The 17,920-nt window shown below is 41.3% G+C and overlaps 1 protein-coding gene across 1 annotated transcript in view; it reads right to left on the reverse strand.

Moving 5' to 3' along the window:
- The window catches only part of PLEKHM3 (pleckstrin homology domain containing M3), a 207,057-nt gene extending 194,762 nt beyond the window's left edge, over positions 1-12,295 (reverse strand). Inside the window, exon 1 of the mRNA XM_020893655.2 lies at positions 12,119-12,295. The gene's annotated coding sequence lies outside the window, so the exon portion shown is untranslated. The remainder of the gene's footprint in view (positions 1-12,118) is intronic.
- Between the last annotated feature and the right edge of the window lie 5,625 nt (positions 12,296-17,920).

Here is a 17,920-nt window from a genome sequence, read left to right on the forward strand (position 1 = left end):
CAATCCCTGTCTAATTACTGAGTACAAGCTCAATTCAATTACTTTTAAATCACCTTAAATCACTCAGGGACCCTGATGCTAGAAGGACCATAAACAAGGACTAAGTAAGTTGAGTTCAATCCATGAGCCACCCAGTTTTGAGTTTGTTTGCTGGGACAGAGGTGTAGCAACAGGAAAAACACACATTTCTGACACCAGGAGAGGGCTGATGGCTCAGTACTGCCTTCTAAGCTGAATGACCTCCAGTAAGTCAGGCTGACTCACGACTTCTTGGCCCTTCTTATTTGCAAAGTGGAAATCCTGCCAATGCCTGTATCCCTCAAAGCATCTCTCCATTAGACAGCGGTAATGCACAAATGCAGATAATATATGTGAAATTTTTGTAAAATCTAAAACAATTACTATTCCTGTTAGAAGCTAGTAGATTCCTAAACATACAAACATTTATACTCAACAAGTACTCACAGAGGATGGACCAAGTATCCAAACACTACATTAGAGATGCTACGGTCACAAAACACAGCTTCTGCCCTCAAAGAGCTTGTGGGGAAACACAACAAAACCAAGTATAAAAAGCACTCTAACAGAAGTATACAAAAAGTGTTACAAGAACATAAATAAGAATCATCACAAATCAAGGGACAATAAAAGGTCTTAAGTGACAAAACACAACTAAATCACATAATAACATGTATACAGAGATGACTTCAGCTGAAAGAAACCAAAGACAAAGGAAACAAACATACAAACAAAACTAATCAGACCTGCTCTAGAAATGATGCTGCTTCTGGCATGAAGCTGTCAACTTACAGGAATATCTTGAAAGGTCCCACCAAAGGGTGAGCTCAACATGAACTCACCACTGCACAAATGGGAGGCATGCATGCAGAGTGCTTCCTCACAAGCTGCCCAAGTCTACATGACCCATGGGAATATCCCTGGCCAAAAGAAGCCGCTGCTGGGTGGCTAAGATGTCATGAGAAATGAACCCGTGCTTCGCTTCCTGTTGACTTAATTCCCTAGGTCACTACAGCTGATTAGCAGAAGGGAGAATACTCACCACTTTAACCTTCAAAGCAACAACCAGCTTATGTGTGAGCACGTATTCACAAAACTGGTTCCTCCAGACATTTAGGGTAAATGTACATGAGAAGTAATTATCTGATCTTTTTTCTTTCCTCGGTACACTTGAACCTGCTTAAATATGAGCCCAGATCTTTGTTAAATGGCACCCAGAGAGTACCAGACTCATGATAAGGTCTAAGCAGAAGGTGACTCACTTCTTATTTGAAAGGATGGAGGTACCCAGTGATGATAGACTGCTTCCACAACTTCTCCCTCCCTTTTGGACTCAATTATTGACAATGACCTTGGTTGGCTACCAAGCAGCCTCTTACCAATTCTCTCAGAAAACAAATGAGGCTGCCAAAAGCAGACAAAACATTGTCTTTGACCGTCAAAGATAAGGACAAGGCAAGGTAAAAATAAGAAAACAAGTCTTTGCTATTTTACTACATACAACACATAGGCCAAAAAATTCTCTGTCCATCATATAGACAAAGGAAAAGTTTACAAAATATGAAAAGGAAGAACACTAAAAACTACAGTTTCATCTCTAAATTTTGGTTTAAATGTCTTTTATTATGGACCATGGGCTTCCCAGGTGGCTCAGTAGCAAAGAATTCACCTGCCGACACAAGAGACCTGGGTTTGATCCCTGAGTTGGGAAGATCCCCTGGAGGAGAGCATGGCAACCTGCTCCAGTATTCTTGCCTGGAGAATCCCATGGACAGAGGAGCCTGGCGGGCTACAGTCCATGGGGTCGCAAAGAGGCAGATATGACTGAGCACGCACACATGCACAGACTATTATCATTAGTATAAAATGGATTTTTATGAAACAAGTCTGCAATACAAAAACCCTCTGAAGTTGAATTCTGGAGCTCTGATTGGCCTATTTCTCTGACTGTTTTGATCTGACATTAGGATGATAAGCTTATGGTAGTTGGGATTCAAATAGTTCCCCAGCATGAGAAATGACTGCTACTAAAGTCTTCAAAAATGCCCTGCAGAGGACTCCTTCAGTATAGATGGACATACATTAAATGTGGAAGGTGTATTTAATGAAAAGTTTAAAAAACTACATAGAGTTCTTACAGCTCCTGTGCCAAGGCCAAGGTTTAAGTCATTGTAACATTTACTGAGCATTTCAGTTCAGTTCAGTTGCTCAGTCGTGTCCGACTCTTTGTGACCCCATGAACTGCAGCACGTCAGGCCTCCCTGTCCATCACCAACTCCTGGAGCTTACTCAAACTCCTGTCCGTGGAGTCGGTGACGCCATCCAACCATCTCATCCTCTGTCATCCCCTTCTCCTCCTGCCTTCAATCTTTCCCAGCATCAGGGGCTTTTCCAATGAGTCAGTTCTCTTTAGGTGGCCAAAGTATTGAAGCTTCAGCTTCAGCATCAGTCCTTCCAATGAATATTCAGGACTGATTTTCTTTAGGATGAACTGGTTGGATCTCCTTGCAGTCCAAAGGACTCTCAAGAGTCTTCTCCAATACCACAGTTCAAAAGCATCAATTCTTCAGTGCTCAGCTTTCTTTAAAGTTCAACTCTCACATCCACACATGACTACTGGAAAAAAGTGCTATTGAGCACCTACTAAAGTGATTATGTGAAGCCTTGTATCTTCATTATGCTGTTAAATCCTCCCAGCAACCCTATCAGAGAGCTGCTGCTCTTATTATTATTACCACTTTACAGATAAGGGACTTGAGATTTAAAGAAATGCAGTAATACCTTGTCCAAGCTAATACGGCCAGTAAGTGAGTGGAAACAAGCCTCTAAAATGCACATACCAGCCAGTAGGACAATAGCAAACTAATTACCTTGAGATAACACAGCTAGAATTTTACACATAAGGTACTTTGAGTGTTAATTTCAAACAGCAAGAACTTTAATAATTATTTTTAAATCTTTCTATTTGTGAATCCCACAACTCAGAAAGTTAATTGCTAAATATACTTAATTTACAAAAAAAAAAAAAATCACCTCTGTACTATTTCTGTGTCACTGTAAATTCTCTAAGGGAATGGTGGATGAGAGGTGCCTGAACAAACAGAATAAAAGGCTGTTCTAACTAGCTAACCTCAATTCTCTGAAGTGACCTTGGACATACTGCTTGGAATGTCTGCAAGGGTATAATAACTGTGATTCCATTTTGGCCAAACAAGTGCTTTCAAAAATGTTTACATAGTCCTAATTGCCCTAACCTTTCACTAATGTTTACCAAAGACATCATTTTTCATTTAGCCAATAAATAGAAACACTTGTAAAAATGTTTGCTTAAAAAAAAAAAAAACTAACCCTGCAAATAAGTGTTTCTGTCAAAAGAATTGAAAGGAATATTTTCAAGTTAGATGTGACTATAGGTAATTCAAACATGCTTCAGCTATTAAGGTACATCCAAATAAACTAAAAATAAACTTTTTTGGGGGGGGCAACAGGTAGACAGAGGGACAAATACCAGTATATATGGGATTCAAACAAAATAACAAAGTTGACCCACAACTTTCAGTCTTGTTTCTTAAGATGACATGCCCAGGTTTCATATGACCCCACTACAGTGAAAATATAGATACTATATCTGACCTTTTAGTGAAGGGTAATGGTGTTGGAGAAGACTCTTGAGAGCCCCGTGGACTGCAAGGAGATCCAACCAGTCCATCCTAAAGGAGATCAGTCCTGGGTGTTCATTGGAAGGACTGATGCTGAAGCTGAAACTCCAGTACTTTGGCCACCTCATGTGAGGAGTTGACTCTTTGGAAATGAGTCCCTCCTGATGCTGGGAGGGATTGAGGGCAGGAGGAGAAGGGGACGACAGAGGATGAGATGGCTGGATGGCATCACCGACTCGATGGGCATGAGTTTGAGTAGACTCCGGGAGCTGGTGATGGACAGGGAGGCCTGGCGTGCTGCGATTCATGGGGTTGCAAAGAGTCAGACACGACTGAGTGACTGAACTGAACTGAATTGAACTGAATTACTTTTGGACCACAAGGTCTGGAATTAGAAGACCTGAGTTTGAAGCGTCCATGCACCACCACTACTTCTCAAGTTATTTGAACCTGAATTCTAGTTCTTTCAATGTAGGTCAAATAAGGATTCCTTTCCTACCCCCTCCAAAGATTGTTTTGGAGTGTAAATCAAATGACATAATGTAAGTGTTTTAAGAACTCAAAAGCACGGTACAGAATACTGACAGGTGTCGTTTGGATGGTACCAGGGAAAAGGTCACCACAGTCTCTTTGATCTCCTTCCATTACAAACCAACAAACTAGTGGAGAGAGTGGTGACAGCGATTGGTTCTGGAAGCTCTGAGATAAGGTTTTAATTTACTCGAGGTTTCCTCCTGCACTATTCAGGCAGCATTAGTTTCCATGCTTTCTGGTGGTCTTAGAGTGGAAGGATTCACTAGGACAAGATTCAGGGTGATTCAAAAGGAATATTTCTTCTCAAAGAAGAAATAATGCAGAAGTAACATCTTCCCTTGTCCCCCAGGCTCCTGTACATCTCGGACCCTTTGGCCCGTCTCCTCTGCCAAGTTTCTTAAAGAAATTTGTTTGTTTGTTTTTTTAATACTCGCTGACTCGACTTCTCACCATGTGGAAGCACTCTGATTCTGCCTCAGATGAAAATGCACAGGCAGAGGTCAACAACCACCTTCTTATTGCCAAACCCAGGAGATTTTTCACTCCACAACTGCCTGACCCCTCAGTAGTACTGAACTATTGAACACTCACTCTTTACATTGCTCTCATGAATGCATGACCACAGTCTCTTCCAGCACTTCTCCTTTATCCCTGTATGCGCCTTTCAGTCCCTTGTATGAGCTCCCTTTCCTATGCCCTTATCACGTGGCTGACAAAGGTCTGTACAGTCAAAGCTATGGTTTTTCCAGTAGTTGTGTGTGGATGTAGAGCTGGACCCTAGAGAAGGCTGAGCACCAAAGAATTGATGCTTTTGAACTGTGGTGTTGGAGAAGACTCTTGAGAGTCCCTTGGACAGCAAGGAGATCAAACCAGTCCATCCCAAAAGGAAATCAACCCTGAATATTCATTAGAAGGACTGATGCTGAAGCTGAAGCTACAATACTGTGGCCACCTGATGCGAAAAGCCAACTCATTTGAAAAGACCCCGATGCTGTTAAAGATTGAAGGCAAAAGGAACAGGAGGCAGCAGACAGCGTCACCGACTCAATGGACATGAATCTGAGCAAACTCTGGCAGATAGTGAGGGACAGGGGAGCCGAGTGTGTTGCAGTCCAAGGGGTCTCAAAGAGTCGGACATGAGTGAGTAACTGAACAACAAAATGCCCATATCAGAATGTAGCTACTCCCCTATTTTCCTCGTAACCCTCTTATTTAGTTCCTCTTCCACTGGGTGATCTTCTCCATCCCTGTGGCTTTCAGTAGAAGTCCACGTGGAGATGAGAAGTATTGTTCTCCTGAGCTCTTGACTCACACATGCCACTGCCTTTCAGACATCCCCTAACTCCTAACGTGCACAAAACCGAACTCCTCACCTAACCCTCAGCCTGCCCCTCCTCCTGGCATTCTCCATAGAGTGAAGGACATCATCATCCTTGACCCTACTGGCTCCCTCCCCATCAAATCACTCTGAACAGCAAATCACATTAATTCTACTTCTCTGAGATCTGCCAAATTTATCCCTTTCTCTCCTTCTTTACAACCTTAGTTCAGACACCAGCCAGTTTCTGTCCTTTATTTTTGCCTTCCACTAATCCATTCACTACACTGCAGTCAGAGAGGGCTTTCTAAAAATAGTGATAAAACTCTGTTATTTTCTGGATAAATCTTAATATTCCTTAACACTGCCTATCACAGCTCCAGTCAACTTACTTTCCTAGGGTTACCTCTTGAATCTCCATCGTCTCTTATCCCGTACCCCCCACACAGGCCCACGACTTGGCTAGTTCTCATTCAGCCTTCAGGTCTTTGCAGAGGTACCACTTCTTCCCTGACCTCCCATGTCCATTCTGGACATCCCTCTTGTGAGGTCCCACAGCACACACATTTCCTCAATTACAATGCTTTTCACTCTGTAAAAATAGCCTGTTTACTTGTCTGTCTCCCCTACTAGACGGCAACCTTCACGAAGGCAAGATTGTGCCTGTTTCCTTCAAGATTGTATCTCTGACTCCAAGTATAAGAGGTATGTGTCATGGCATAAACAAGTGCTCAATCCTTACTTGTCTAATTAACAAACCAGTGAATCCCTGAGGGTGGAAGAGAAGTCGCTCTGGAAAAGTTCATGAGAAAAGATCATTTAGCTAATTTCCTGGAGCATAAAAACTGTTGGGTTACATTTCCAATGTTTTCTAACCTATAATACATGTTCCTTGTTCTATGAAAATCTATAATCACATCTGCAGACTATGGGGTGAAATGGATATTTAGCAATTTTGCAGTTAGATAAATGTCCACAGGTAAACTGGATAATACAGACCAAGGCAGCTTCAGTTTGCACTGAATTATAAATTGGTTACACTAATCATGGTAACTAGGTGAATAATCTCTTCCATATTCATAAATGTGACATATAATCAGGGAATCAAATTTAAAACACAAAACTCAAATTAATGAGTGTATGAAAAACAAACAAAATGTTGGTGAAAAATAGCATGCCTGACATCTCAATACAATGGCCTCTATATTTTGACTTTGGTTTTTTGCTCATAACTCATGTTGCCACTAACATTAACTACACTCATGGAGCAAATAAACTTCTTACCCTGTTGTCAACATGAAGGTGAATGATGTGGGCTTTTTACTGCTGTCTGCTAATACCTACAGTAGCCAAGGACGCAGAGCAAACATAGGCATGGAATTCACTGCGGGTGGTTTTTCTAACCACACTCAGTAACCAGTTCTCTGAATTACTTAGCTTGCACCAGAAACTCCAAGCTAGAATACAGTCCAGGTGCTTAAGAACCAAATACTAAATCCACTCTAAAAGAAAAAGGAAAAAGAAAAATGGTGATTCCTTGTTAGATATTCCTCCACACGGTTTCTTTTAAAGGATACACACGCCCCATGAAGAAATCAGCATTTGGCTAACAGCCAGTGGGGTAAGAGACACTTTCAGTACTTTCCTACAGATGTGGAGGAGAGGGCATATCAAAATATCAAAGGAAGGTAGTAGAAAAAGGAAGAGGAGCAGCAGTGGTCTGGGGCTCCTGAAAAGTGTCCATAGAAAGAGAATCCTAAACATTCTACCCAAATGGTCTAACCTTTTCAGGTTTCTATTAAAATAAGGTTTTCTGAAACCAGTAATTAAAATAGTACCCTGCAACCTGCCTGCTTAAATATGTAAATGTATGACTTGACTTCAAGTATCATAGGAAAGCTGCACACAAGATTACACTGGAATAGAGTATGTTAAGTACTTGATAAATATTCAGTAAGTATTAGCTTTGTATGGTTTTTAATGCAGATGTTACCAGCCTAGTTTGGTTTTCCTAGTAATAAAATGCAAGGTTTTTTTTTTTTCTTTTTTTTCGCTAATGGCTATATATCCATCATAGTTCTTTGATTTCCACTTGTATAATTAACCTGAGTCTATGGCCCAAAGACTAAAATCCATCAATCAATGAGAAAACAAAGACTTAAGGAAACTCAACTATGAGCTTCCTTATTCTATTATTTCAGTATGCTACTCACCCATCCTTCTACCATAAAGCTTATACTGATTATCTGTATTGACAAATAAGTTATCCTACTTTGTTTTCAATCTTCTCAACCATATTTATCATTTCCTATCTCATTGTCTTTCTTTAAAACATCGCTTTCTCACACATATTTTAGTTATTTATGAATTTTTATTTTCTCCATTATTTGACTGGACAATGTCTTAGATTCATGGTATTCCCCATAGCATAGAGTTTTTAACAGCATTTAAAATAATATTTGTTAACTATTATGGTTATAAACAACTACTATATTCTTACTGTTAAACATTTTGAAAATACTGTAAAATGTTCAAGGGAAAATAAACTATGCCTAGTCATCCTCCAATGGGAAAAAGAAAGTGCTGCTCCATTTTGGCCCTTTGAGCCACTTTCCTTATGTAGGTAGATTTTCTGCTTTTTTAAACATAGTTGAGAGTTATTAAGGTCTTCCCTGGTGGCTCAAATGGTAAAGAATTTGCCTGCAATGTGGGAGACTCAGAGTTAGATCGCTGGGTCGGGAAGAATCCCTAGAGAAGGAAATGGCTACCCACTCCAGTATTCTTGCCTGGAAAATCCCATGGACAGAGGAACCTGGAAGGCTTCAGTCCACAGGGTCACAAAGAGTTGGACACAGTTGAGCGACTAACACTTCTCACTTACTACACATATATTTCTCTAACCAATCTCCTATTTACCAAAAATCGGTAAATACCTTTCCATACTGTTAAAACCCTTCAGAAACAACCTTTAAAAAATCTGTATAACACCATATCTTTTGACAATACCATAATTAATTCAAACTGTTCCCCTCCTGTTGGGCATTAAGACTATTGTCAATACCTAACTTTTCTAACCAAAGCTATATTAAGCACTTGTGAATGTCAACTTTTTAAATACTTCTTATAAGTCCCCTTGGACAGACTGCTAGAACTGGAACTACTGGACTGAGGAGTAGACACATTAGTGAGATTTTTGACATTCAGCCAACAAGTTTTTCAAAAAGGTTTAACATCTGTGTACCTCTCACAGCATCTGAGAGTGTCTGCTCTACTGCACGCTAAATGAAGTGAAGAGCTAGAATTTTTTAAAATCTATGTAAATTTGAGAGCTGGAAAAACAGTCCCAGGCTGTTGTTTCAATTTCATTTATTTGATTAATGGAAAGAGAAAGCATTTTTTTTTCTTTTTCATTTGAGAATCATTTTCATATGACTATTAGCCCTTTAGTTTTCTCTTCTATGGATAGTCTGTTCCTGTCTTTATAGTCTTCTATTGTGGTGTAACAAATTCCCACAAACTTAGAACCTTAATACAACACCCATTTCCTCGCAATTCTGAAGGTCAGAGTCTGGGTGGGGTTGGCTAGGTCCTCAGCTCAGGCTCTCCTTCACAAGGTTGGAATCAACGTGCTGGCCAGGCTGTGTTCTTAACCAACGGCTCTGGTAAAGAATCCAGTTCTGAGCTCATTCAATTTGCTGGCCCTCATTCTGAGGTCCCACTTTCCACGCTGGGTCACCCTCAGCAACTCTAGGTCTCCTGCCTTTCTCAAGGCCGACCCATTCCTTCTCAAGCATTCCCTCCATCTTCAATACAGCAACAGCATGTTCAGTCCTTTTCTGGCTTCAGAGCTCTCGGATTTCCCTAGTCTGAGAAAGCTCTCCTCTTTCACAGGCCCCTTGGATTAGGTCTGACTTCCCTGGTAGCTCAGACAGTAAAGTGTCTGCCTATTATGCGGGAGACCCGGGTTTGATCCCTGGGTCAGTAAGATCCCCTGGAGAAGGAAGTGGGAACCCACTCCAGTATTCTTGCTTGGGAAATCCCATGGACGGAGGAACCTGGTAGGCTACAGTCCACAGGGTCGCAAAGAATCAGACACGACTGAGCGACTTCACTTCACTTTGAATAGATTTGGCCCACCAGCTCATTCCCCTATTTTATATTCAACTGTGCCATGTAACATATTATGATCAAGGAAGTGACACTTCATCATTGCAACAGGTTCTAGGGATTAGGGCATGCAATCCCGGGGGAGGGGCATTTTCAGAACTGTGCAGGCCACAGTGTCTTAGGTGTTGCTTCTGATCATTTGTTTGTTCTCTTTATGATGTCTTGACTGCGTGAATTTACCAAATAAGTGAATCTTACTGATGACTGCCAGAGGGTGCATTTTCACAATAGCAAAGACAGCTGTGGACAGGGCCTGCTAAGTGCTAATAGAGATTCTGAACACAGTGGATCCTCTGCACCCTGGACTTCCACATCCGCAAATTCAACCAATCACAGATTGAACATATCTGGGGAGAAAAGAACTCCAGAAAGTTCCAGAAGCAAAACTTGAATTTAATGGGCACCAGGCAACTATCTGCAGATTCCCTAATGACTCAGTGGTAAAGAATCTGCCGGCTAATATAGGAGACGCAGGTTCGATCCCTGGGTCAGGAAGAGCCCCTGGAGGAGGAAATGGCAACCCACTCCAGTATTCTTGCCTGAAAAATCCCATGGACAGAGGAGCCTGGTGGGTTACAGCCTATGGGGTAGCAAAGAGTAATATATGACTTAGCAACTTAAAAAAAAGGCAACTATTTACACAGTATTTTCATTGAAATCACAGCTATTTACATAGAATATACATTATATTAGGTACTACTAGTAATCTTATAGTACCGAGGAGTCTGGCAGGCTACAGTCCACAAGATCACAGAGTAAGACACAACTGAGCGACTAACACTTTCATAAGTAATCTAAAAATGATTTAAATTACACCAGAGGATGTGTATAAGTTAAGTGCAAGGCACTACATCATTTTATATAAAGGTCTTGAGGATTCTTGAATTTTGGTATCTGAGAGGTCTTGAAACTGAGTCCCCTTGTGTATCGAGGGATGACTGTATATAACTTTGCTAACACTGCTGTTTTTAAAAGATTTAATTGTGGGAAAAGTTACAATATGAAAGTTACTATCCTATTTTTAAGGGTACAGTTCCTTACTGTTAAATACATTTACCTTGTTGTGCAACTAATCTCTGGAACTCTTCATTTTGCAAAACTGAAACTATACCCATTTAACAACTGTCCATTTCAACCCTCCCCCAGCTCCTGGCAATCACCATTTACTTTTAACATTGCTATATCTTTATGTATTTTTTAACAAACATGTATATTGCAATTTCTACATGTGCTGTTCTAAGAACTTTAAAAATATTAACTCATTTAATCCTCATAATAACCATATGAGATCAGTACTCTCATTCCCATACCAAAGATTAAGAAACACAACAAATAAACTACTCAAGGTTACACAATAGGAAGTGACCAAGCAGGAATTCAAACCCAGAATGGCTTTATAGTTCTTGCTATGAACCATTACATGGTGAAAATACTCACTGTAAAGGCAAACTCTTCATTCATTAATATTATTTCCTTGATGTGCATGACTTTAAAACACTCTTTTATGTGCAATCACTCTAATATTCTTCTAGTAACTAAAAGTTAGACTATATGAACCAGAAAAACTAATGCCTACTTATTTTTCAGCCCAGTTTTGGTTAAGGCATTTTTTTTTAAGCTAATGAAACAAAAACTGCTTTGTATCTTAAAGTGTGCCAAAGTATCTTATAAATGAATACAAATTGCAATTGACTATGACAACTGAAATTAATATATCACAGGAAAAAAGCCTAGATATTTCTCTTTTCCAAGAAGAAAGAAAACTTCCAAATAAGTTTACAACAGCAATACTCAATCTCGGTTTAACCTGGTAGGTTCTAATCTGTTTTGCTTTGCAAGCTATAAATCTAGATCAGTCTTTATTTGTCATTCATTTGTATATCTCAGTAGTAACTTAATTTATTTGAGGAGTGGGTCTAAAATTTCCGGATCTCAATCTTTTAGCTTAGTAATCCTTTTATAGAAGACCAAATCATGCTTGTCATCAGTCACACAGTGGCATTTACTATATATTAAAAATGAGCAAGGTCAACAGAAGGAACAATCGTTGTAATCTGAGAGCCCTAGTTAGATGCGAATTAAAAGCTCTGCTGAGGCCTCGTTTCTAGGACCCATGAGGGGTGGTGAGGGGTGGAGGGGAGGACTAAAAAAAACCGCACAGAACAGGATCAGCTATTTCAACTGCTTTCTACTTATATACCTGATTCATAAAAATAAATAGACAATGCATCATATAATCTCCTCTCACCTACTATCCACTGCATTATTGTGCAATTTTCAGGATGAAATAAAAACCAGAGGATGGAAGAAATAGCAAAATCACCGCTACCCTAGGGAGCTTCTCGGATATTTACAATGCTGTCATCCCCACACCCTTCCCCCAGTGGCCAGCCAGGCGGCAAAGAAGCAGGCAGATGCTCACCTGGCCACCAACTGCTTTTCTCCTTTCACCTGCAGGGCCTGCAACCTACTCCAGGCTGGGGCTAGGTTTCGGCAGCCCGCCCTCCTCACGGTGACAGCCCATTTGGCCAGCGACCACTCCGGCCCGGCTTTCTGTTTACAAGCGCTTCTTGCGGTCCCACACTTAAATGCTTCCTTCCAGCAGCCAGGGAAGCGAGACTCCGACACACAAGGTTCCAGGTCGCAAGGACTCGTCTTCCTTGCCCTAGGGACCCAGCGCCCGGCAAGGCCCAACCGCACCCTCCTGGCCTTCTTACCTCTCTGTTTTCTCACAGTCTTCATCACACACGTCTTGAAAACAGTGCAATGTGCCTCAGAGCGTCCTCTCTGCTCTTCTCAACGCCCAAGTGGATGTTTACAATTAGAAATTTTTACTTGGAACAAACCTGGAACTAGTTTTTAGCAGCTCCCTTGGCTAAGAGAATTTGAGAAAGAACTTATTTCTGAAAATAGGACTATGAGAACCTAGAGGTTGCTTCGCATTTGCGGTTTGGAGCTGCGATGAAAGTCAATTTTCATTGCCCTTTCATGTTGTAGCCTGCAGGTTGAAAGAGGATGGTTTTGAGAGGTCTTCAACTCCCACTCAGATTCACATCAAAACAGAAAGGGCGTGTGTGTGTGTGTGTGTGTGTGTGTGTACAAGCACACTGGCAGGCGACCTGAGTTCTCCCCAACCCACCCCCAGTGACCTTGGCCAGTTTACAAGAGGATAGGCTGGTCTGACTGGAAGACTGTCCTTGAAGTTTCCTGCTTTATTCTCCATCATAGCACACTTAGCCATTTTCTCAATTTATAATTACTTTTTTTTTTTAACTTACCTGTTTTGTTGGCATCACTACCCCCACTCCAGCCTCACCTGTGAACTCCCTGAGTGAGTGACTGAGTGAGTGAAAGTTGCTCAGTCATGTCCAACTCTTCGCAACCCAATGGATATACAGTTCATGGAATTATCCAGGCTAGAATACTGGAGTGGGTAGCCTTTCCCTTCTCCAGGGGATCTTCCCAACCCAGGGGTCGAACCCAGGTCTCCCACATTGCAGGTGGATTCTTTACCACCTGAACCACAAGGGAAGCCCGAGTGCAGGAACTATTTCAGTTTCACTCACCACGACTTTACAGGTACAAAGTGCGGTGGCTTCTGTGCTTGCTGATCAGGGGCTTCCCTGGTGGCTCCGAATGTAAAGAATCTGCCTGCAGTGTAGGAGACCCAGGTTCGATCCCTGCGTTGGGAAGATATCCTGGAGAAGAAAATGGCAACCCACTCCAGGATTCTTGCCTGGAGAATTCCATGGACAGAGGAGCCTGGCAGGCTACAGTCCACGGGGTCACAAAGAGTTGGACCCGACTGAGCAATTAACGCTTTGACTTTCACAGTGGCAAGGTATATAGGTTTGAATGAATGAACAAAGAAATGGACACACACACAAAAATTTGTCAAAGGAGTCCAGAGAAAGTAGCAAGATAAGATTTGAAAAATATGATTCCCCCACTCTCTGGAAGATGAATAAAAGTCTTTCCCCACTGAATTAAAAAAATATATATATCTCTTTTGGTTGATGTTTAGAGTTTAAATAAGTTTGTCAGAAAACTTACACTGCAATTCGAGATACTTGTTGTTCCCTAAACATGCAGTATTCTCTTTTGCCTCAGGACTTTTGATACTTGGTTCCCTTTGATGAGAGTTGTCACCTCTGCCCCCATGCCTTTAGCCCAGCCAACTTCTCCTTGCTCTTTAGGAAGCAAGTGTCATCACATCTCTCCTGGAAGTCTCTAACTGAGGAACCTGATCCTTTTAAGTGTGCCCAGAGGAACTCATATGTTCTTCTATAAATGCATTCATCTATATACTCATTAGTCTTCCCAGGCCATTGATTCTCAAACTTCAACATGAAACAGAATCTTCTAGAACAGTGTTTCTCAAACTTTAATGTGTGGGGATCCTGTTAAAATGCAAGAGGTCTGTTGTGGGGCCTTTGCACCTCTAGTGAACTCTCAGGTGATGCCACATTTTGAGTGTCAGGCTCTTAGATGCTTGTCAAAACTGCAAATTCCTGGGTAACATACCCATTGTTGGGCTGCATCCCACAGGCCTATAAGGCCTGCAGTTGTCCAGTTTTAAGACCAAAGAAAGAGCTTGGAGTTAGCAACAGAGACATCTATGGTTTAATGGGTGGGGGATCTTATATGTCTGAAGCAAGAATCTGAAATGACATCCCATGGTGTTCAGTGGACTGGTAGCAGTCTTCACTCCTGGGGTAGGTTGCTAGTTACAGGGGGAATTGACAATTGACATCAGATAGGCTCACGGCTTACCAGGGAAACCAGTAGAGGGGCATGCCCCTCACTGTCCCTTTGATAGGAATGATTGCCAGTTAAGGCCTGGGGCAAGTACATAGGAAGGCCAGTCATGTGAGTAGGATGTAAGTGAGCAGGGGAATGTACAGAGAGCAAGAAAACAGCCAAATCGAGTGGCCTGAGCGTACACCCATAGATTTTTATTCTGAAGATCTACAATAAAGTCCTGAATTCTGTGATTTTACAAGTGCCTCAGAGTGCTTCCAGTGTAGGTGATCACTGGGCTGATGCTTTGTCATTTTTCCCCACTATGCATTAAGCAGACTATCTGGTACCTAAAATGTATTATAAAGCTGCATTTACAGAATGACTAGATTTACTCATTATCACTGATACAGATCCTCAGCACCGAAACAACTGGATGATCCCAAACATAACAGCCATAGCATGCTTTTTCTTTACTTTATTTTGCAGAGCAATTTTGGGTTTGCAGCAAAATTGAGCGGAAAGTACAGAGTTCCCAGATACCGGCTGCCCCTGACATATACACAACCCCAATCCCACTATCAAGATCCTGTACTCTGATGATACATTTGTTACAGTCGATGAGCTTACATCGTTATTACCTCAAATCCAAAGGGCCACCTGTTTATACCTTTTAGACCCCACAGTTATAGTACCAATGAAATCCCTACTTACTCAAGGTAGTTTGTGTTGGTTTCTGTCATTTATAACTGAAAGCATCGTGACTAACACTCCATCTCCAGACATACTTCCAGAATACTTCTTTCTCCCACTCTATACTGTGGATTTACTTTTCTTTTTAACCACTCCTGGATACTCTTTCATTAATTCCCATTATCTTGCTTTAGATTGCACTATTATATTCCCTCTGCCTCCCCTGAAGGGCAAAGAACTTGCTTTATTCATCTTTGCATTTTCCACAGCACTTTTTATGGTTTGTTTTTGGGTGTTTTGCTAAGTCGTGTCCAACTCTTTTTTGTCCCCATGGACTGTAGGCTGTCAGGATCCTCTGTCCACAACAATTAGGGTACCTAGTTACTGATCTTCATGGGGCTTCCCAGGTGGTACTAGTGGTAAAGAACCCACCTGCCAATGCAGGAGACATAGGAAACAAGGGTTGGATCGCCGGGCCAGGAAGACCCCCTGGAGGACCCACTCCAACATTCTTGTCTGAAGAATCCCATGGACAGAGAAGCCTGGCAGGCTATGGTCCATAGGGTCAAAAAGAGTCAGACACGACTGAAGTGACTTAGCACACACACACACACAAATCTTCATAAATGTACATTATAACAAAGTAAAACACCAAATGACATGTAAGGAGATTCTATTATTGCATACCTTCATTAAATTTTTTTCCTCCTAGCTTTCCTTTATAATATAATGGTCAAGCCAGGATTCAATAAAGCAATGTTATCTTCCAAGAAGTAAAACAAAAGTCTCATCAAAAAATATTTTAAAGAGAATCAAAAAATATTTTAAAGAGAATCAAAAAATGTTGATGCTATTTATAGGCTAGAATTTGCAAGCCAAGTATACCTCACCCCATGTACACAAGTCTACCCAAGTAAAGATGATTGGGATATGCACTGAGAGAAATAGAGTATAATTTGTTTGTCTTATAAGGTAAATTAAAAGCATTTGAGATGTAGAAATCTAAAGGCATAAATGGACTTGCTTAAAAGTACAAATGAACTTTCTATTCAGCTTGGAGGCACCCACAAGCCCTCTCCATTGTTTTTTTTTTTTTATTCCAGTTAATTTCATTGTTAAAATATTAAAACAGTTCCACAAAGGCTACTTCAGCTCAGTTCAGTTCATTCGCTCAGTTGTGTCCGACTCTTTGCACCTCATGAACCACAGCACTCCAGGCCTCCCTGTCCATCATCAACTCCTGGAGTCCACCCAAACCCATGTCCACTGAGTCGGTGATGCCATCCAACCATCTCATCCTCTGTCGTCCCCTTCTCCTCCTGCCCTCAATCTTTCCCAGCATCAGGATCTTCTCAAATGAGTCAGCTCTTCGCATGAGGTGGCCAAAGTATTGGAGTTTCAGCTTCAACATCAGTCCTTCCAATGAACACTCAGGACTGATCTCCTTTAGGATGGACTGGTTGGATCTCCTTGCAGTTTAAGGGACTCTCAAGAGTCTTCTCCAATACCACAGTTCAAAAGCATCAATTCTTCGGCACTCAGCTTTCTCCACAGTCCAACTCTCACATCCATTCATGACCACTGGAAAAACCATAGCCTTGACTAGACGGACCTTTGTTGGCAAAGTAATGTCTCTGCTTTTTAATATGCTGTCTAGGTTGGTCATAACTTTCCTTCCAAGGAGTAAGTGTCTTTTAATTTCATGGCTGCAATCACCATCTGCAGTGATTTTGGAGCCCAAAAAAATAAAGTCAGCCACTGTTTCCACTGTTTCCCCATCTATTTGTCATGAAGTGATGGGACTGGATGCCATAATCTTAGTTTTCTGAATGTTGAGCTTTAAGCCAACTTTTTCACTCTCCTTTTTCACTTTCATCAAGAGGCCCTTTAGTTCTTCTTCACTTTCTGCCATAAGGGTGGTGTCATCTGTATATCTGAGGTTATTGATATTTCTCCCAGCAATCTTGATTCCAGCTTGTGCTTCCTCCAGCCCAGTGTTTCTCCTGATGTACTCTGCATATAAGTTAAATAAGCAGGGTGACAATATACAGCCTTGACGTACTCCTTTTCCTATTTGGAACCAGTCTATTGTTCCATGTCCAGTTCTAACTGTTGCTTTCTGATCTGCATACAGGTGTCTCAAGAGGCAGGTCAGGTCATCTGGTATTCTCATCTCTTGAAGAATTCTCCACAGTTTATTGTGATCCACAGAGTCAAAGGCTTTGGCATAGTCAATAAAGCAGAAACAGATGTTTTTGTGGAACTCTTGCTTTTTTGATGATCCAGTGAATGTTGGCAATTTGATCTCTGGCTCCTCTGCCTCTTCTAAATCCAGTCTGAACATTTGGAAATTCATGGTTCACGTATTGCTGAAGCCTGGCTTGGAGAATTTTGAGCATTACTTTACAAGCATGTGAGATGAGTGCAACTGTGTGGTAGTTTGAGCATTCTTTGGCATTGCCTTTCTTTGGGATTGGAATGACAACTGACCTTTTCCAGTCCTGTGGCCACTGCTGAGTTTTCCAAATTTGCTGACATATTGAGTGCAGCACTTTCATAGCATCATCTTTTAGGATTTGAAATAGCTCAACTGGAATTCCATCACCTCCACTAGCTTTGTTCGTAGTGATGCTTCCTAAAGCCCATTTGACTTCACATTACAGGATGTCTGGCTCTAGGTGTGTGATCACACCATCCTGATCATCTAGGTTGTGAAGATCTTTTTTGTACAGTTCTTCTGTGTATTCTTGCCACCTTTTCTTAATATCTTCTGCTTTTGTTAGGTCCATAC

Source organism: Odocoileus virginianus, chromosome 30, assembly GCF_023699985.2.
Source record: "Odocoileus virginianus isolate 20LAN1187 ecotype Illinois chromosome 30, Ovbor_1.2, whole genome shotgun sequence".
In the NCBI taxonomy this organism is placed as follows: domain Eukaryota; kingdom Metazoa; phylum Chordata; class Mammalia; order Artiodactyla; family Cervidae; genus Odocoileus; species Odocoileus virginianus.